Here is a 15,864-nt window from a genome sequence, read left to right as displayed (position 1 = left end):
GGGAGCGTGGAGGAATGTTCGGAGGGGGGTGCGGCTGGGGCCCAGGCCAGCCCCTATGAGGGGTGGGGCAGGAACACCACCCAGCTCTACTCATGGCCCCAGGCCCCCGGCCTCGGTTCCTCTCCCGGCCCCAACCCCAGCTGCGACCCCAGCCATGGTCCTCTTACCCCTATCTGCATTCCCCCGCTCCCAGAGCTGTGACCCGCACCCAGCTCGGGGGGGGTGGGAGTATGGCATATACAGGAGTAAGGGGGGGGTGCGAGGTAAAAAGTTTAGGGACCATTGACTTAACGGATCAGACCTAAGTTTTCCCAGTGACTTGATGGAGGCTTGCCCCTTGCTCTCATTTAATTCTACGATGAAAACGCTCATACCAATCCGTCAGGCTCTCTGCTGCTTCGCTAGAGATTATATTTCTCGTCCATCATCTGCCTCATTAACTGGAGATGGTGGCACAGTGCCACTGCCTGGATTACAAATGTGGGAGGGCCCCAGATCTGCAAGGTTCTTAAGCACGTGCCTAACTTAAAACATCTCCAGCATCCCACTGACTTCCCTGGGTCTCTTCACCGGCTGAAAATTGACTCCTGCTGAATCCGGGACCGAACAGGGAAAGGCTGCTTTGAGAAGTTTCCAGATTGATCGGGGGGAGGAGGGGAGAAGAGGGGAGTTAATAGAAGCAGTTGAAAAGTCAATAAAAATTTTGGAACCCAATTTTTATTTTTATTTTTTTTGGCTGTTCCTCTGCCCGCTTGTACGGGGTTGAAAATTTTTCCAAAATGCAAAATTTTTTGTGAAGTATTTTGTGCATTTTTAGATCAGCACCAGTTCTCGATGTGAAAAAAATTTCATAAAACTAGGGGGAAAGGAAAGGAAAGGAAAGGGTGGGGGGGAGGGAATCCTGTGCCCTATCTGTTTTGCCTTGATAACTAATTGTTCTCCACATTGGGAATGTGCACTTATTTCACCAATCAGCGCACTAGTGAGAAGAAGGAGCTCTAGATGAGGGAGCCTAGCCTTGGACTTGGGCTTAATTCCTTGTTATACTACAGATTTCCTTTTCCACTGAATGCATCCGATGAAGCGAGCTGTAGCTCACGAAAGCTTATGCTCAAATAAATTGGTTAGTCTCTAAGGTGCCACAAGTCCTCCTGTTCTTTTTACAGATTTCCTGTGTGACTGTAACAGGGAGGCTTGCCCCAGGGGCTGGAGAGCCTGGAGCTTTGCCTACCCTGATTACAGAATGAGCCGCACCTGAGAGGAATCAGGTGCTTCCAACGCAGAAAGCCCAGGAAACTGTCTGTGCAGCTGCAGGGAGAAAGAGGCTCCTGCAGGGCCCTGATTCAGCAGGGGGAATGCACCAGCTGAGAGAGGCTGAGGAGAAGGGCAAACTCCAGGCAGGAGGCGCTGGGAAGCAGGGGCTGTGCCCAGCTGAAACTGGGATGAAGACTGTGTGAGTCTGTGTTCTGTTTGTTGTTTTAGGCTAGTGGGAACATGGAACTGGGGTTGGGGCCTAAAGGGCCAGTGTGCACCTAAGGACTCAATAAATTGGACCCCCAGAAGGGAATTGTTTGAGCTGCCTTTGAACTTAGTGAGTTTGTAAGAGGCTCCTAGGAGGGTGCCTGCAAAGTGACCCAGACCATGAGGGGGGCTCAGAAAATGGCCACCCCACTACAGTGACCTGGGACAAATCACTTAGGCCCAGATTCTCAGCAGTCTTGAGATGCCACTGACCCTTTCAAAACTGCCTAATTCCAAAGATGCCCAAATCGCCTTTTGCAAAGGTGCCTGAACCCCACAGCTACCCAGCAGCTCAGAGCCCCAGGTTAAGCTAAAGCGCCAGATGCCACAAAGTGGCGTTCTCAAACTAGGGGACGTGAGGGGGTGGAAATGTCTGTTTTGCCAGTGGGGCCCAATCCTGTGGGCATGCTCTGAGAGCGCCTAAGGCCTCCTACCTATCAGACCCATCAGCAGGAGGGCTGCTTGCAGGATACCAATAGGTGGGAGCACAGCACCAGTCCAAAGGACAGCTGGGGGCACAGGGAAATGTAGGGTGAGTGCGTGAGAAAGGTAGTGAGCATGAGCAGAAGAGAGTGACAGATGGATTTGGCTGCTCAGGCCTGGGGTACCTCAATGGCTGACCTGGCTTAGGTGCCTAACTTTAGGGGAAGGTTTGTGGCTGCGGATTCTGCGTGGAGGGAATCACCTACCTGGTCTGTCGGCCTCTTACATGCCCAAGTCTTTCTCCTGTCCCTGCCCCGTCCTGGCATTTCTTTCCTGGCTAATTTAGGAGACTCCCTTCTCAGCTAGTTGGCTTCTGGGGATCCCTTTCTTAGGCGCCTAACTCTCCCCATGCATTGCATGGGGGAGCCCGGGTGCCTCGCTTGAGGCTGAGCCTTCTGTGAGGCAGCAGGTCACCGCCCTAGGGGACGTCCAGGCAGCGAGTCTCCGAGCTCGGGCCGACAGACTCGGGCGCGCACGGCAGCACTGTGCAAACAGTGTGGCTCCGGCGGGGTTTCAGAGCCCGTGCTGCCGTCTGAGCCACAGCGTCTACCCAGCCATTGTTCACACTGTGACACAAGGCCTGTGAGCCCGAGTCTGTCCAGCCGAGCTCTGAGACTTGCTGCTGTTTGCGGTGTAGACGTACCCCAAGGGTCTAGGCATTGCAGTGCTCACTAGAACAACATCTAAGTATCTTTGAGGATCAAGGCCTCCGTTACCACCTGTAAAATGGGAGTAATAGTACTTCCCTATGACACAGAGGTGTGGTGAGGATAAATTTTTAAAAAACAAGGATTGAGGCCTTCAGGTAGTACCGTAATAGGAGTCACATGCGTCCCATAGATAGATATCTAGATAGATAGTGGAAACTCCTGGTATAGACAGGCCAAGCGTGTATTAACACTGGTGCAGCTTACCCCTGTTTGAAATTGAGATAAGCTCCATTGGAGCAAATTACAGCTTTCCTTGAGTACACCCACATTGTACCGGAGCAGGAGTGAGAATTAGGGCGAATTCCCAGTTCCAACAAGATCTTAGAAAGTTTATGACAGTCAACTACTAGATCAGCAACAATTGTAAAAGACCAATTACTTTGTGGCCACACCATTTTTAGGTCCCATCTGATGTAACTGCAATCTGGAGGCAGATCTTAATTTAGGACTGGAAAGGGAGCTGTTCTTTCAAAAGATAACAGCTTGGCTGGTGGTGTGTTATCTGCTGTGCAAATTGATTTCTGCGTTCAGCAATGTCTCTATTCTCCCAGGGTTAGCTCAGAAAGAGCCACCAAAGAGTAAATTAGACTTCCAGCTAATCTGGATCATTAATTTCGCCTCTCCCGGCTTCTTCCCTCTCTCTCACAAACACACACACACGCACACATCCCCCCCTTGCTCGTTTAATATTCACCTGCAGGCCTTGCCAGTGTGTTCGGTGCCTGTGCGGGAAACACAGAGATTTGAAAACCAGACCCTGTAAAACCTGTTTGACTCCTATGTTTGTTTGTTTTATTTTTAAATGTAAGGTGCCAGCCTGAGTCAGGGAAGAACTCTACTTACAAACCACAAGCGTGGATGCTGGTGTCGGGAGTTTTCCCACGTCGCCCCACACCCGATCTGAAGAGATCCCCTTTAGGAAGTTTGTCCCAGGGTTGTACGTAGGTGTAACGGCTTCATAGGCAAATGCCATTTTGGTGCATGTCTTAGAGTCAACTTAGTGGTCACCCTACTCCTATGTATTTCCCTGTCCCTTCACCTGGTCTCCCTCTCTCCTCTCTGGACTTCTATTTCCCTTTCCTCCTGCTGCTCCTCCCTCCTATCTTTCTTCCACTCCCCATTGGTAGGGTGGAGAATTTGTCCCTTGTTCGGACAGCCCAGACCTGCAGCTTTTGGTGTGCAGACGGGCTCCTGAGGTGCAGGCTGTGTTAGGAGGAGGGAGTCATTTAGGCTGTTTAGCTGCAGGAGCTTTTTGAGTTCTGGTCTCAAATGCGGCACTTTCAGAGGTTGCTCTTCAGCCCCAAGCTACCCCCCAGTTCAGTCTCTGAGCCCCATTCTGTCCAGCTTAGATTGCTGACAAGATGCCAACTGTTAGCACCAGTTGTGGTTTCTGTGATGTAGATCCCAGTCCACGAGGCACTTGTCTGAGATTCAACAAATCCATTTGACGCGGGCCACTGAATAACTATCAGCGATGGTAATGTACCTTCTGGTCTCTACCGACCTAGGCTGGATTTGAATCAGCAACATAGAAGCAGAAGGTTCTTAAATCCAGTACCAGTCCATGAGCCCTTTAGTGCTCCATAATGTTTCTGTTTTGCTTCATTTTATGAAAACAGAAACACATCTTACTAAACACAGAAGTGTGCACAGAGGAAGCGAATGTCTTTAGTAAGTGCAGGTAGCATTCATATGAGAGACGGGTGAACCTGAAAAGCTTGGATGTAGATCTCATTTTATCCACACTGAACATTTGAAAAGGTTTGATTAACTTCTTGTTGTGTATTCATCTTCCCTTCCTCTGAAGCTATCTGGTTCCAGATTGGAGTGGAAGTGTCTGACTATGCCAAGGGAGACTGCACTTGCAACATATTCCAGACCCACTGGAACAACATAAAACTGGATAGGTCATAAGAGCATTCCAATCTAGAACCAGACAGCTTCAGAAAAAAGGAAGATGAATACACAGCAAGTCTAGGAATCAGTGTCCGCCCTCCCCACCACATGCTCCAAAATCATCAGACTTTTTTTTTTTAAATGAGACAGCTGGGGTTCCTTTTAAGACTTTTCTCTGCAACCTTGAGGGCTAGAAGCTTACCTTGAAACGAAAGTTGTGATGTTCTTGTAATCACATGAATCCAGGAGCTGGGGCCTTAAGGAAAACGTCAAATAAAACTGAGAGTTGGTGAGAGTGCTGCACTTGGGAAATTCCCCAGTTAAATGGAGCAGATTGGAGAGTTCAAACAAATGTCCAAACAAAACCACCAGTTTTCTGGAAGATTGGGGGCATGGTGAGAATCCAGACCTGAGGGTTGTGGTTCAAACTTTGTCTCTGTTTGAAGTACCCTTAGCACAGCATTACTTATTTTAAAATATCTACTCTCACCTGCCCATCACCTCAATGGCCCTCCTCCTGCTGGTGACACACATTCTTGTCTCTTATCTGGATCATGGCCTCTCCTGATCATATACATGTATAGTCAATGGGCCAGATTCATCCTTGTTATATACTCCCTTTACACCAGCTAGGCTGCTGCAAAGGGACCTTAGGACTGGCAGAATTTCCCACTTCTGGGAATATCCCTGGTACAGGAACCAACCTGAACTGTCTCCAGAGCAGCCTTGGGGGCAAGAGGCATTTTGGGCAGAACAGGGCTGGGTTGGAGGAGAGAGGGGGTGGATCAGGGTTGTGCGAAGCATGGTCAGATCACTCCTGCATCCTTGTGTTCTGCTCCCCTTCGGTGGCCCAAAGAAGCTATTGTAGCAGAGGCATAATTGAGGGCAGCCCCCAGGCTGGACCAGGAGCCAAACTGGCTCCGATAGCCGCTGATAAGGAGAGGTGCTGACCACCTCCCCTCGGTCTCTGCATTGGCACAGAGATGAATCTGCTTTCCCCTATTTGTGTTCGGTTTTGTTTTTCTAAGCTTAAAAGCCACATTAAATTATTCAAAGTGCCCCATGGTCCTTTTTCTTGCCAGTTTGCATAAGCAGGTGCTGACATTCACCATGCAAATCAGACCCGTAAAAGACAACGGACAAATACAGAACTGCCCACTAGGCTGATGCAGGGGGAAAGATGCTGGCTTGCCTTTTTGACAAAATCAATCCTTTCTCATTGTTTTGGCGTGGCTGTCAAGCTAAGCATCTTCTTATTGGACCACAACCCCAGTGACAGTAACCCAGATAACGCACACAACTCCTTGCTGTCCCATTTTATTTAGCAGTGTTCACAACTGAAAATCCACAGTGACAGATGGGAATGCCATGTGTATTCAAGGATGCAGGCTGGGTGAGGACATGGAACAAAAAGCTTCAGTACCTGATTCGGATCTTTCTTTATGGTGGTGTAAATCTGGACCAACACTCTTGCATTCCACACAAGTGCCACACGCTTCTATGGTTTGGTGTATTTATTATTTCACAAATAGTATCCTGGATTGATGAGTGATGACATAGGGAACAGCATACATCAAGCATATCTTTTTTTTTTTTGCAGTATCGTTCTTTGTATTACAGTAGAGGCTGCAACTAAAATCGGGACTTCGTTGCGCTAGGTGCTGTACAAACATATAAATAAGACAATCTGTGCACCAAAGGGCTTACAAGCTAAGATTCCCTTGAGCTGCGGAAGAGGCACTAGGTCTGACAAACCAGACTGTCTTTGTTCTGTGTTCAGACAGCACCTAGCGTGATGATTCATGGCTTGTGACTCCTAAATACTGCAATGCAAAAAATAATGGTAATACTTCCTTTCTTTATTATTATGTATTTATTATCATCTCCGTTTTTCCAGATCGGGGACTAAGGCACAGAGCAATTAAGGCCGAGTTTACCCGAGAAAAGTTTTGCTGGTGTAGCTATACCAGCAGACTGATGTAATGTAGAGTCATTATGCTGGCAAAAATGTGCTTTTGCCAGTATAGCTTATACCAGTTGAGCGAGCAAAATAAATTATACGAACAAAGCACCATTTTGTGTGTATAACGGCATCTACACAAGGGTTTTCGCCAACAAAATCATTCCCCTAACAAACACTGTTCTGTTGGCAACTATTTCTAGTGTAGACCTACCCTAAGTGGCTTGTTCAAGATCGCGCTGCGAGTCTGTGGCCAAATTGGAAATTGAGTTACAGGGAAATACTTCAGTCACAGAATGATGCTTCCACATTAGATCTTATCATACAGTAATGTCAAAACTTCCCAGCATCAGTGACTTTCCCAAGGGTTGATTTCTGAAGGAAGCATGCATGGCGTCTTCCTTACGTGTGGGTTTTGTCCTTTACTAAATATGTATCCCAACCATTTAAAAATGAATGTTTTTTCTTTCCTATTATTGACCCATCCATTTAAAAAGAAAAATCTTCCTCTCCCCTTCCCCCGCGTCCCCCCAGTAATTCACTGTGTTCCCATTGTTCCTTTAAAATAAACCCAAAAAACGTGTTTTTCACATTGAAACTGACACCATTCCACTGAATCTATATTCTTTGTTTCTGATCCTCTCCTAAATAATGAATTGTGTGTTCTATTTTCCATGCTAGTTTCCTACAGGATTTCTAAAATACCATGTGATGACGGCTTTCCATCAAATTACTCTGACAGCTATTAAAAAATTTAAAACTTCCCAGACAAACTAATTCGCAGGTTATAGTGAACACTTTGGTGGATTAAGTGCCTTTTCTTTTTAACATAGTGTTTACTGAGCTACCAGGTCATTGTTTATCCGCCTACCTTTAAACTAAAAAAAATCCCTGAATTATTAATACCCCTGCTCCTCCCCCTCCCCGCCCCCCAAAAAACCCAAAAAACAAACCCCAGATCAGGAACATTATTTACCATGGGCTTGATTCTCTGCTCCATTTAAAAAACTTTTTCACAGGCATTCGGTCACCTCTCTGAATGATCAGCTATTAAAATTAACCGCAGCTGGTCATAGAATTGTACAATGTTTTGACTAGGGCTGGTTGAAATCTTGCCTTTTGGGGGCAAACTGGTTTTGGTTTGTTTGTCTTTTTTGACTAAAAGAGCGAGGGGCTCCTTTGAGAGCACCTGCTCATCAAAAGGGGAGAAAATGATGCGTCAAGGGAGGTGTAGTCCAGCCAGAGACACCCCCACCCCAGGGGAAAATGGGGGCATAAAGCATGCAAACTACAGCTCCCATGAGGTGTTGTGGTGCCACTTTGAAGCAAAATATTTAGTTTTTCCATTTTTCATCAAGTTTTTTCTGGGGCAGGAGAGGGGAATAGAACCATTTTCCCCATTAGCTCAAATTTAGGAAAAGAACAGGGTCAGATTTTTCACAAAACCTTATTCGTCCCAGTTTTTGACTAGCCACAGGGGGAAAAAAATAGATTTTTTGTTTTAACGGGGAGAAAAGGGATGCATTTTTTTCCATGACATTTCCCCATTTTTCTTCCCCTTCTAAAATTAGCCCTTTGGGTTGCTCTTCCCTGCTGTGCGAGATTCCATTTCAGCATCAAGGTTCTGACCCACAGCTCACTGGAGTCAATGGACCCCATTCTGCCTCCCTAAGCTTCACCCCCAAGTACGACTCCAGTGGGGGTGAAGGAGGTGTTAAACAAGGTCCTGGGGGAGAATTTCTCAGTGCAGGCGTTGCAGAGGGATACCGTCCCACTCTTAGCCACCAGCCTAGGTGTGTTTTCCAGGGTAGGACTAGGGGGCGGAAGGGAGCGAAGGGCCGATAGCACAGAGCTACAGAGCAGTCCGTAGTCTGGCTGCTTACAGCTTCTTTAAATTAAAGCAACCTCCAGGACTACTTCAGTTTATGCCAGGGGTCTCATTAACTCTCAGCCAGCCCCAGATGCAGGTGGATTAAAGTCCCTTTTTGCCTCTGCTTCCTCTGGGTTGCACCTTCTGTGCTGGGCCTGCTGTGAAGAGCTACACAGAATCGGCTCCAATGCGGGGAGCGTTCCCATTGACTTCAGTGGGCTTTGGCTGTGACTCTCGTCACCTAGCCCAGTGGCTCTCAACCTTTCCAAACGACTGTACCCCTTTCAGGAGTCTGGTTTGTCTCACACGCCCCCAAGTTTCACCTCCCTTAAAAACTACTTGCTTACAAAATCAGACGTAAAAATACAAAAGTGTCACAGCCACACTATTACTGACAAATTGTTGACTTTCTGATTTTTACTGTATAATAATACAATCCATTAGAATATAAATATTGTACTTACATTTCAGTGTATAGTATACAGACCAGTATAAACAAGTCATCTGTATGAAAGTTTAGTTTGTACTGATTTCGCTAGACCTTTTTATGTAGCCTGTTGTAAAACTAGGCAAATACCTAATTTGTTGATGTACCACCTGGAAGACCTCTGCATATCCCCAGGGGTACGTGTGCCCCTGGTTGAGAACCACTGGCCTAACTTACCTTCTTTAACAAGACAGGGCATTACTTAAGGCTTGGAAATTGATGTGCTTGTTCAGGGTGACATTCTCTGGCTACTGAAGAATCAGGGGGAAAGCACAATTCTCATGTTAAATGTGTTGGTTATCCTTTAGGGGCTGTAACTTTTTACAGCAAAAATCAAAAATGAAACTTGCAAAATGCATTCCATTAACTACCCGCTAGAATGGTTTCGAGCGACTTTCTCACGCACAGAGCAGCGAGGCTGTCACGCGACTTCCTATTCAAAGAGCTGCCATGAAACTAAAACGTACACCTTGGTCTAAGTCCTGCTTGCCTGACTCATGCAAGGTGCTGAGCCGCGAACGCCCTTGTCTCCCAATAAACTGGAGTTGAAGGTAGACCAGCTCTTTGCAGGGTCGTCTCTGCAGTGAATAAAGCAGATTTATGATTCATGGGCCCTCCTGTCCGTAGATCTTGCAAAGAAATGTTTGGCAGCTTGGGGAAATAGCTGGGTTTATTTTAACCTTTAAGAATGACACCAATTTCACAGCTGTTAATGCTATGTGACTCCTACATTTTCCAATGCAAATTGCACATCCAGAGCTAAGGCATTCAGAGGAGTTGGGGCTGGAGGGAAGAGAAGAATCTCCATATTAATGTGCTAATATCTTTGCTCTGAAGTATTTAATTTTATGCTTTAGTCAGATTCCCCCGTCTGATTAAGGCAGTTATCTAAATTTTTGTTTTAAAAGATTTGTCCGTATCATCAGCCGCTGAGACTTAGAAAAACAGAATGTTTGTTACAAGACAAGTGAGATTTTGCTGCCCTGGAACAAGGCATAAGTAGAATCGCCATTGATCAAGGCCCTGATCCAAAACCTTTTGAAGTCAATGCGAATCTCTGATCAAAGACAATAGAACGATTGACTTCAATGGACTTTGGTTCAGGCCCATTAGTGAATATCTAGAGCTGGTTGGAAAAATAAGGGGGGAAAAAAGTCTGAAGATTTTAAAAGCCCCTCCTCCCCTAATTTTATGTCAAAATTTCAAAACTTCCTACTTTTTCTAACCAAATCTCCCGACCTCATTCTTGGGATCATATTCTACCCCTGTTCACAGTGGTGTAACTCCATTGTCGTCAGTTACTCCTGATTTACAGCTGTGTCATTATGGACGAAATCTGGCCCTTGTTCTTCCTCCACTGCTTAGATAATATTATTCCTTGTCAGATGGGATGGGCTTGCTCATAGAATGAGGGGCACCCCAGAAATTTTTCACATGGTACGACCGAGCATGGTGCCACCAGGGCTTCTGGCTCAAAGTTTCTTCTCCAACAAAACTCCAGCCTCGAGCAAGGAAACAAAACTGAGTCACCCACCAAGAGTGGAGCAGTTCCCAAGCACAGCAGTCACTGAGCCCAGCACAGGAGGAGATGGGGAGATCCCAGACGCCGTCGGCAATCCCTGGGGACCCATCCCTGCTGCAGCCAGTGACCCCTGCGCCTTGCCCGCTGAATCCACACCACACTCAGCCTGCGCCTTCCAGGCTGGCCTCCAAGGTGCAGTGTCGCTCCCTATCCCTGAGCATACCCAGGAGCAGCTGTAACCACTGTCCCCTAGCTTTGCAATAGTACACACTGTGCATATGGCTGCAGATAGAGAGCTTTTTCTCTTCTGTGGAACAGATTCTTCTGCCCTTATTCCTGTTGAGTTATCATCTGCCTCCTGGAATGGGCCCCCTTGAAATTAACAGTTCTACTCATGGAGAAAGATGCCGCTTGATGTGCGTAAGGATATCAATGTCTGGTCCTGTGTTCCCAGTTCCAATCCAGTCCAAGCTAGTAGTGTGCGAGGGTTTGGTGCTGACAGTAGTCTGGTCCTGATAAAGCAGAGCACTTTAGCACACGAGTATTCCCATTGACGGGATCAAGCCAGAGCTCCTTGCAAGATCGAGTCATGAAAGATGTAAACGTCTGATGGCTTTTAGGCAGCCTCCAGTCTGTAAAATACGTTTGGGCTTAATCAAAATCCTGTTAAAAGATGTCATTGGGATTTACAGCATAGGATTAAAAGGAATACAGGATTATTTTGAATGGGCGCTCCTAGCAGTGTGTTGTGTTTGTCAGAAACAGTCTAAAATAGACGCATGCTTTTTTTAATTTTTATTTATTTCCAAACAGTGTAAAATCAGGGAATCGCAAGGAAAAGGTACACATGGAGCTCGCTCTTTCGGATGGTTTAATTTGTTTGTGTGTAATTGGTACATGCTCCCCATATAACAGCGCTACCCGGTGTTAGACATAAAACAACTGTGTCTGAACCAAATATCTACTGGTGTAAAATTGCAATGGGTTTTGCACTTAAAGCAGAGATTGGATTAATGGTTTTCTTTATACAAAACAATCCCAAGGCAAACAATCAATATTTTTGGTTTTTTGTTACCAGGTTTATGGGCCCAGATCCAGACTCTAGAACGGGGGCGGGCAAACTTTTTGGCCTGAGGGCCACATGAGGTTTCGAAAATTGTATGGAGAGCCGGTTAGGGGAGGAGGGCGTGCTCCCCTCCCCCCCCCCCCGGGACACCTGCCCCATCCAACCCCCCCTGTTCCCTGACGGCCCCCCCAGGACGCGTGCCCCATCCAATCACCCCTTCTCTATATCCCCTGACCGCTGCCGGAACCCCTGCACCTGACTGCCCCCCGCCGCCCCATCCAAACCCCCCCTCCTTCCTGACTGCCTCCCCGGGACCTTTCCCCATTGAACCCCCCTGTTCCCTGCCCTCTGACCGTCCCAACCCCTGTCCATCCCCTGACCACCCATCAACCACCCCCACCCCGAACTCCCCTGCCCTTAATCCAACCCGCCCTGCCCCCTTACCGCGCGGCACAGAGCACTGGGTCAGGCCAGGCTCTGCAGCTGTGCTGCCCCAGGGTCTTGCTGCTCCGCCACGCCGCCCGGAGCATTGCGCTGAGGCTGCAGGGCAGGGGGAATAGCGGGGGAGGGGCCGGGGGCGAGCAGGAGGGTCTCGCGGGCCGTTGTTTGCCCACCTCTGCTCTAGAAGCTATGGTAAGAGTCCGAAAACCTCACTGGAAGTTGAAGTGATTTCTAGCCACTTTCCTGCTCTGCAGGCCACATGTCGATGCCTGTTGCACAGAATTAAAAGGCCCTGGTTATCTTCTTCTCTCACTACAATTTTACACCAGTATGTCACTGCATTGACTTCAGAGGAGCTACTCCTGATTTACACCACTGAGAGTGGTGAATCAGGTCTAGCATCTGGCCCACAAAATACATAAAAATACCAGGTTTCAGAGTAGCAGCCGTGTTAGTCTGTATCCGCAAAAAGAACAGGAGGACTTGTGGCACCTTAGAGACTAACCAATTTATTTGAGCATAAGCTTTTGTGGGCTACAGCCCACTTCATTGGATGCAGGCAGGCTTCACAGCTGGCTTAAATTGGTGTCCTTCCAGTGAAGACAATCGAGCTATGCTGATTTACACCAGCTGAGGATATGGCCCAATATCTGGTTTCTTAGCTGTGTATCAAGGCTTTTGGACAGTGCAAACTCAGGGCCTGATCCTGCAAAGTCCTGAGCCCTTCCTGCAAGGTTCTGAACATCCTTAGGTCTCAGCGGAGTGGAGAGGGCTCTGCACGTGGTAGGAATTGGACCCTAATCTCCTGCTTCTATGTAAATCTATCCCTTACAGGCAAAGCCATTCATTGTGCCTAGTTTACAACCATCCCCTTTGCAGTTCCAGCTTGTTGAATGAGCTGTGTGGCTCTTTCAAGTTGTGTCAAACGGCAGAGTTTAAGGAAAGGGGGAAGGGGAGGGGAGGGAGGCGAAAGTGTCACAGCTCCTGAAGGTCTTTTTAAGAAGTTTCATTTGTTTGAAAGACGCCGACGTGCAAGGATTATGTGGGGAACAAATCAGCGGAGCGTTGCTAACTCTTGAGGCGATGCAGTTGCTCACGTCCGTCCGCAGTGCAGCTGATGGAGGGAGCTTGTGTTCTTGGGGAGGTGGGCAAGGATCTTATTACACAATGGAAGAGAAAAGAGAGCAGCTTCCACTCATCCAACGCGAAAGCAGCTGAGGAAAAAGGGAGTTGATTGTTCATTTATCCCCCTGGATTTCCTCCCTTTGCTTTTTTTTTTTTTCTTTCCTCCAAGTTTCTACTTGACAATCAACACAATCTTTGGGAACAAATGACTATGTAATAGCAAATGTTAGTCAGTTTAACAGGATCTATTGTTGGAGATGGTTTGAAGGGCTGATGCATGCAAGGTTAATTGTGATTTTTTTTTTTAAAAAAAAATCATATGCATTATGTCCCAGCTGGAAAAAATAAAACAAACGTTTTAAATAGGATATAAGCCCTCATGCTTCAGGGCATAAACTAACTTCTAATTTTGAAGGTCAGGAAGAAATTTTCCCTATGGGCAGATTGTACCATATTTGCCAACCACAGGGTTTCTTGTGCCTTTCTTTGAAGTGTCCATTACTGGACTAGATGGACCCTTGGTCTTATCTTGTTGGTGGGGGTGAGGGGCATATAAATCTTCATGCTTTAGGGGGAAAGACAAGGGAATTAGGAAGAAATTTCCCCTGTGGGAAGGTTATTCCACAAAGACCACTTCCTGGTTGTTGCACTTGTCCTGAATCATCCGCAACAAGCCATAGGTGCTGGAACTAGGGGTGCTTCCGCACCTCCTGGCTTACAGTGGTTTCCATTCTATATAGGGGTTACAGTTGGGTTCAATGGTTGTCAGTACCCCCTCTGTAAAAATTGCTCCAGCATCTCTGCAACTAGCCTTTGTTAGAGACAGGACGCTGCACTAGATGGACCACTTGTCTATTCCTAGTCTAGCAATTCCTAATGTCGTCTTTTTTTTTTATTTTTCTTTTTTTTATTGAGAACGTTAATACAACATATGTGTCCCAGTGCCATAAGCAGTATGATGATTTCAGGAGAAAGGACAGGAGGGTGTTTTCATCATTTGTTGATAGTAAATGGCCACCATGCATATTATATCTGATCTGTCTCTCAGCGAACTGGGGAGCATTCCTGAATGATACCTCCAAAGGAAGGGAGCATGGTGTCATAGTTCTTGCACATGGCTCCCCAAGACTAGCCTCAAATTTGACACTGACTCATGTGGCCTCAAGGAACTTAATCTCTCCTTGCCTCAGTTTCCCCATCTTTGAAACGGGGGTGTGCGGTGTGATAATCTGTCTCTTTTGAGGTTTAGTTAAATGTTTCTAAAATGCTCTGGGCTCTTAATGTGTGCGTGTGAGTTGATCCAATGCACCATGATAGCCAGAGAGATTAAATTCTAACCACGTCTATTCCTATTACAATATCCAGCCACCTCCTTTCAATCACCTTTTGTAGATATTTGTTGTAATAGCTGGCTATTATCTTGCTTTCTTTAGAAATATCTGACTGGTGGTGGTAATACCTGCCAGCATAACTGCACGTAGGGCCTTTCCCAAAACGCACTGAAGTCAATGGATCAGACCTCTAGTCATTAGAATGGAAGTAATAATTCATTTTTAAAAAATTAACAGAATGTTGCTAATCTGTCCAGCTTACCATTTTCCCATAGTCATTCATAGAAAGGGCTCTAAATATTTGCGTGTGTGTGTGTGTGCGCGGGGGGGGTTTGCAAACTTCTTGCAGTAAATTGAAGCATTCAGAACTTGGCATGAAAACTGACCTTAGTTTCGGGGGGGGGGGAGACAAAAATTCAGATTTGAAATTCAACATTTAGGAAAATTTGCCCATAAGATAGGAACTAGATAGCGTGATGGTTCAGCTCCCTTTGATGTAAATGCCAGTGTTCCCTTTGATTTGGTCAGAATCAAACCCCAAGGATCATTTTCACTTCCAGACTGGACTGGTTCTATTTTTTCAAGGTGAAGAAACCCACAGTGTTTCTTCAGGTTTTGTTGTGTTTTTTTTTTTTTTTTTTAAATGAAATTGGCGCAGTTTCACAAACCTGAGACGAAACACAAAACCCCTCTGTTTCAACGTTTCTGAATCTTTTCTGAACATCTGGTACGGCTGTAATTCTAACCCCCCAAGGCAGGAGTACAGCCCAGGGCCTGATCCTATTCCAATTGAAGTTGATAGGAAGTATACCAATGAGAACAGGATTTTGCTCCAAGGCCCCTATCCTTCAGCTGCCTCTGTGGGTACATCGACACTGCAAATTAAGGTGTAATTGTAGCACGGTTACACATACCTATGCTCACTTTAGTCCGGCTAATGCAGGTAACAATAGCAGTGAAGCCAGGGTGGCACGGGCTTAGCTCCCCCAGTGTGACCCCACTGGGAACTCTGAGTACATATTCAGGTTGCTAGCCTGAGTTGGGGCCTGCTATTACTATTGTTATCTGTACTAGCTAAATTAAAGCTACTGTAGATATGTCTACCATGCAATAATTACATCCTAGTTTGTGGTGTAGATGTGTCCTGTACCTCTCTGTGGAGAGGCTCCATTCAGCTCAGTGGGATGCTGCAATATGCCTTTGAACAGCCCCATCTTCTTCACTGCTGTGTCATTTCCTATCCTTGTTATGAGAGGAAGGGTTGAGATCATGGTACTGGACTGGGATTCAGGACGTCTAGGGCCTATTTTCTGGTCTGCCTCAAATTCCACGTATTACCATGGACTAGTCAACTCAGATTCTTTCTACACACAAACTTAGTGGTTTAATGAAAGAGGTGTTTTTAAAACTGATTTAGTTAAATTGGTACAAACCCCACTTTTATTTGTTTTA

The 15,864-nt window shown here is 46.5% G+C and overlaps 1 protein-coding gene across 2 annotated transcripts in view; it reads left to right on the top strand.

Annotated features, from left to right (window-relative positions):
- Nucleotides 1–1,262: 1,262 nt before the first annotated feature.
- Nucleotides 1,263–15,864, top strand: part of STC1 (stanniocalcin 1) — a 27,163-nt gene continuing 12,561 nt past the window's right edge. Inside the window, exons 1-2 of one of the 2 annotated variants that reach the window (XM_043536520.1) lie at nucleotides 1,263–1,453; nucleotides 3,524–3,655. The gene's annotated coding sequence lies outside the window, so the exon portion shown is untranslated. The remainder of the gene's footprint in view (nucleotides 1,454–3,523; nucleotides 3,656–15,864) is intronic. The other variant, XM_007065494.4, reaches the window with a different exon arrangement.

This window comes from Chelonia mydas, chromosome 26 (genome assembly GCF_015237465.2).
Source record: "Chelonia mydas isolate rCheMyd1 chromosome 26, rCheMyd1.pri.v2, whole genome shotgun sequence".
In the NCBI taxonomy this organism is placed as follows: domain Eukaryota; kingdom Metazoa; phylum Chordata; order Testudines; family Cheloniidae; genus Chelonia; species Chelonia mydas.
This window is presented reverse-complemented; position numbering and strand designations above follow the sequence as displayed.